The following is a 6,000-nucleotide window of genomic DNA, read 5'->3' on the forward strand; positions in this document are numbered from 1 at the left end:
TCGCTGGATGATATGTGTTTGATTCTTGCAGAGAGCATTCAGTTCTCTAACGATTACTGATACTCCACTCTGAGAAATGTCAACTAGCATAAAACTTGGATCCACAGTTTTCTTTTGTCTATATTCAACTATCTAGCATTTCAGTATGAAATATACTTACTTACTTACATACTCCTGTTACTCCTCGTGAAGGAGCATAGGCCGCTCACCAGCATTCTCCATCCAACCCTGTCCTGGGCAATCCTTTCCAGCTCCTTCCAGTTGTTATTCATCCATTTCATATCTGCTTCTATTTCTCGACGTAACGTGTCCTTTGGCCTTCCTCTTTTCCGTTTCCCTTCAGGATTCCAAGTTAAGTATGAAATTTATGTTAACTATATTTCAATATTTATCATACAATGCGTATATATTTATATGCCTTTTATTATCCTTTTATTTCTAGCCGAAGACACTTAAGAAGACGAAACAAATCTTTATTTAAACATGATTCACAAACGGTAAGAACTAGTATTCTATAAAAAAAGTTAACCGGTATCCATCGATTAATGAATATCCAATAAAATATTTCTTCTTCTTCTTAAGTAGTAAACATTAACGAATGCTTACATGATTGAACCTAGAAGCTTCACATGTTTAAATGAGATAGATAGACATTGAGTATTTAACTGAAGTTGTAAACTACCAACCACGGACCATTGAATCGTATGATTCTTACTTACTTGCTTACGCATGTTACTCAACATGGAGGAGCATAGATCACCCACCATCACTCTCCATTCAACACTGTCGTAGACAATCCTTCCCAGTTCTTTCCAGTTGCTATTCATCCTTTTCATATCTGTTTCTCTTTCCCGACGTAGTGTGTTATTCGGCCTCCATCTTTTCTGCTTCCCTTCATGATTCTAAGTTAGGACTTGCCTCGTCAAGTAGTTTGATGATTTTCGTAATATATGTCCTATCCACTTCCAACGACTTTTCTTAATTTCCTATTCAGCTGGAACTTGGTTTGCTCTCTCTCTCTCACTGTAAGCCGTTGCTGATGGTATCCGTCCAACGGACATTGAGTATCTTGTGTGGAAAATTGTTTAGAAATACTTGTACCTTCTTGATGATGGTTGTGGTAGTTCTTTAAGTTTCACCTCCGTACAGTGGAACTAGCTGTCTTGACATTCGTATTGAGAATTGTGACTTTGATATTGGTTGATAGCTGTTTTGAATACCATTGTAGGAATGCCACCCTTGCTTTATGGATTCTTACTTTCACATTTGCATCAGGTCCTCCTTGTTCATCAATGGTGCTTGCCAGTTACTTGAAAGTTTCCACATCTTCCAGAGTTTCTCCATCAAATGTGATTGGGTTGGTGTTCTCTGTGTTGTATTTAAGGATCTTACTGTTTCATTTATGATCATATGATTCACTTTCATGAAAAAATTCAGATCTTTATTTATTTCTTATATAGAATCTTTGATTCATAGTCTTGAAATGAGTTAAAAATGAACGAATGATCTTTTTACTTCTGTCAATCATTTCATTTTAACAAAGAATAAAAGGTTTTTATCTTAGATATCTTTAATCTATGTGTTATATCTATAGCTTAGATTCTTAATATGCCGCATAGAACTTGAACACCCAAACGCTAGAACCCTCCCAAGTCACAAATGAGAAAACAAAAGACAAGTGAAAGGAATGTTATTCCAAACAGTGTCAATTATGCTACAAACTGTCAGGTATTTATAGTTTTTTAGTAGAAACGAAACCATCATTATAGTTACCCAATCCGAACATAGGGGAGGGGTCATTAGCATTATCCAATAGGAAAGCTACTCAGGCACCGTCCCCATACTATAAACTCTAATATGTTATATTTACTACCTTAATCAATAATCAATGTTAATAACTTATCATACTTCTTATATTTCTAAATGAATTCTATAGAAAACTTCTCATTCTATCAATCATTCAAATCATGAAAATAGAATATATAATACAGTAAAAGAGAATACAGCGCCAATTTCAATTAATGATTATTATAAAAGAGATCAAAATATTGAACATATTCCTATTCCAGAAAATTATTATGGACAAACTGGTAATAGTTATATATTACCAACTTCACATTTAGCTAATAATGGTTGTTATGAGAATCGTTCACCAAATTTTACTCATGATGTCATGATTGATTTAAAATCTCCATTAGCAACAAATCATGGTAAGTTGATCATATTTACATCTATGATGTATATGTATTACATCATTTATATCAATGAGCACTAATCAGAAACCCATACATAGAAAGAAACAGTCATCCAGTGCTTTTTAAGTTTTCCATAGTGATCTAGCTTCCATTGACTCATGATCTCAACTATTGAAAAAAATAAGTTGTTTGTTTGTTAAACAGTTTTTTTATGGCATACTCAATAGTGTTGATGTTATTTAAATGGTGTAAATCATGAAACATTGTACAACTGTTTCATCCTAGTGCGTGTCTCTTCAACTGAAGTTGTAAACTACCAACCGCGGACCATTGAATCGTATGATTCTTACTTACTTGCTTACGCATGTTACCCCTCATGGAGGAGCATGGATCACCCACCAGCACATCTCCTGTCCAATTGAGGATCAAACTGAGAATTTATAGATCTCTTGTAGACTCTTAACCTTTATACTATTGAAATATCTTACAATGATTTACAGTTTTAAATTCAAACAATTCAAGATATTAAACAACTATCTTCCAATACCATTGGTGAGTAACTAGCTCAAATCGGAAAAAGCAAGATCTTCAAATACAACACAGAGAACACTAACGTAATCACACTTGATGGCGAAACATCTGGAATATGTGGAATCTTTCGCATACCTGCGAAGCATCATCAATGAACAAGAAGGATCGGATGCAGATGTAGAGGTGAGGATTGGCAGAGTATGGGCCGCATCACTACAATTGAAGAACATATGAAATCCGAAACAACTGTCTGTTAACCAATACCAAATGAAAATCTCCAGTGCGAACGTCAAGACATTTAGTTCCACTGTACGGAGCTGAAACTTGGAGAACTACCACAACCATCATCAAGAGGTTACAAGTATTTATAAATAGCTGTCTACGCAAGATACTCGACATCGATTGGTCGGATACCATCAGCAACACCATTCTGTGGGAGAGGACAAACCCACTTTCAGCAGAAAATGAAATTAAGAAAACACGGTGGAATTGGATAGGACATACAATGAAGAAATCACCAAACTGCATCATGAGGCAAGCCATAACTTGGAATTGTGAAGGGAAGTGGGAAAAAGGAAAGCCGAATAACACACCATGTCGGGAAATAGAAGCAGATATGAAAAGGATGAATAGCAACTGGAAAGAACTGGAAAGGATTGCCTATGACAGGGTTGGATGGAGTGTGCTGGTGGGTGACCTATGCTGCTCGATGAGGGGTAACAGGCGTTAGTAAGTAAGCAAGTAAGAGATTGAAAATAAATTTAATTAATATTGTAGACATATTATCATATGAAGAAAAGGTTTGAGCCCAAGTTTAAGATTTTGATTTCTTAAAACAGTTCAACGCCATGATAAATCATTCAAATAAGAAACAACAAAGATCACGTCATAATAAGGTTAACCACTTAATGAATATTTAAATGGATCATCTGTAATTTAAATGGTTCAGTAAGTGAGGAAATAACGCAGCAAAATTTTTCATAAATGCCCTGATAATCTACAATAACAACAATGAATTGCTGGTTTCATTCTTTCCTTAGGTTATTTTTCTAGTACATCAATCACCGTAACTGGTTATTAAACTGGTAACTACATCTTGGATTAGTAAAAAAAAGAACGTAACCACACATTTCAACGAATACTGACTTATCAGAATGGGGTTTTGTGGAGATTTTAGTAATAGCTGGCACTGATGCCAGCTCAGCGGTTTAGAGGTTAAGTGTTCGCGCGCGAGACTGATAGGTCCTGGGTTCGAATATCGCGGAGCGGGATCGTGGATGCGCACTGATGTGGAGTCCCATACTAGAATGAAACGGCCATCCAATGCTTCCAGGTTTTCCATGGTGGTCTAGCTTCAATTGACTCATAAATTCAACTATAAGAATACTGACTTATTTAAACGTAATATGATGTATTCGTTTTATGATTTGTCAGCTTACCAATGAATTTACTAACAAAGACTATCTTCCATATTCTCCGTTTCATTTTCAATTTTAAAGCTACATAGATATTTAAATTATTATCTTCCTACTTATCTTGCTTTGAGTATACCAACCATACACAAATACAAACTCATAAAACATATGATTCAACATCCCCTTATATTTGATTACTGAATTACATTAAATTGATAAGTTCATTTCAATATTTCAGCGGTAATATTTCTGAATATCTTGAATATTTCCACTTAAGTCTTACAAGTATTTCTTTTTATTCCAGTGAATCCACAACAATTACATGATCATTCAAGAAACGCAATCCAGTTCGGTTATCGACCATCATCCTCTTTAGATCAATGTAATGAATCAGCCCATAAACCTGAGAATGGATTAACTTTACACAATAGACCTTTCGGGACAGATTGGTCAACACGAAGGATTATATCACAAAAACCTGGATCTATACGAGATCGACTACCAGTGCTAGCAGAAGGATCAAATTTAGATTTGAATATTGATAGATATCCGAATTACACAGATCCTATAGACAGAATGAATAGATTTGATCAAGACAGAGATATATCATTAAACATGATTTCATCTTCTTCTTCATTTATACAAACTAATACTTGAATATACGATTAAGAATAATGTTAAAAAGCATTCATTCATTTCAGGTTAGAAGAAGTAAGAAAGTCAAGTATATGGTACTATCTATTATCATATAACAGATCTTATAACTACTATTACTACCATTGCATATTCTACCTTTAGAGTTACTAATTAATTATTCTGATGTAATATACCATAAAGTATTTCAATTCTGCATTGTTTCTTTCGTAGTTTTGTAATAATAATGATAATACTCGTGTCCTCAGTTGTCTATTTTCATGAATGAAAACTGACGCAAACGCATTTGTTTTACAGTTTTATCTATTATTTACAAGAAATTTCTTGTGTCACCTTTATTCTCACTTGAAAGTAATAGAACATTGAAGTGACTTATGTTTTATGCTTTGATTCACAATTGTCTAATCATTGTTTATCAATCGTTTATACCTCATCATTATGTGTATATGTCAAAAGAAATGTATCATCTGTTTGTATATTCTACTATAGACGTGTGTGTGAGTGAGTGAGTGAGTGAGTGAGTGGGAAACAGTGGCCTACTTTCTGTTTGATTATTCAATACATAATTTAATACTTGAAATAAAGTGAAACGTTTGCCGGTAAACAATTTTCCCTATTGTAATTGTTATTATTGTTGTTGTTAATGATCATGGATATCAGTAGAAAACAAATAAAGTCATTTCAAGAGTTTATTTTAATTTCTAATTATCAACGTTGTAATCATAGTTACAAAATATTCAGTAAACAGAAGTGAACAGGGAATAGTTTGCGACATAGTACACGCAATGTTGAGTCCCCTAGACTAGTGGCCACATTACAACTTGGTCGATAGGATTCGATCTTCACTAATAAGGACCTGACACACATGGCATTGGTCACCACCCAGTGATCAATCAATTGTGATTACATCTCAGTCTTACAGGAGGCCAGTCACAACCCGGATAACTCAATGGTAACGTCTTTGACTGTGAACCTAGGTGACATGGGATCGAATCCGTCAGAGAGAATCAGTTCCGTCAAGATTACAAGTACGCCTTGCTGATAAGTGTCAGATAGCACGAAACCTAGTTCCAGGGTTTCCTGTCAACTACCTCCGACAACCATCTCACAGTGAATAATATCAACTATCGCTTAATAATGAAAAGTCATAAATTATGTAAATTTATTAGTGAAACAAAAGAATTTCATTTTGTACTTTATGCAAC

General features: G+C 34.5%; 1 protein-coding gene across 1 annotated transcript in view; it reads left to right on the plus strand.

Annotated features, from left to right (window-relative positions):
* The window catches only part of MS3_00008362 (uncharacterized protein), a 48,734-nt gene extending 43,079 nt beyond the window's left edge, over positions 1–5,655 (plus strand). Inside the window, exons 8-10 of the mRNA XM_051216723.1 lie at positions 443–497; positions 1,937–2,210; positions 4,446–5,655. The gene's annotated coding sequence lies outside the window, so the exon portion shown is untranslated. The remainder of the gene's footprint in view (positions 1–442; positions 498–1,936; positions 2,211–4,445) is intronic.
* The last annotated feature ends 345 nt before the right edge of the window (positions 5,656–6,000 follow it).

The sequence above is a fragment of the Schistosoma haematobium genome, chromosome 6 (assembly GCF_000699445.3).
Source record: "Schistosoma haematobium chromosome 6, whole genome shotgun sequence".
Taxonomy (NCBI): Eukaryota; Metazoa; Platyhelminthes; class Trematoda; order Strigeidida; family Schistosomatidae; genus Schistosoma; species Schistosoma haematobium.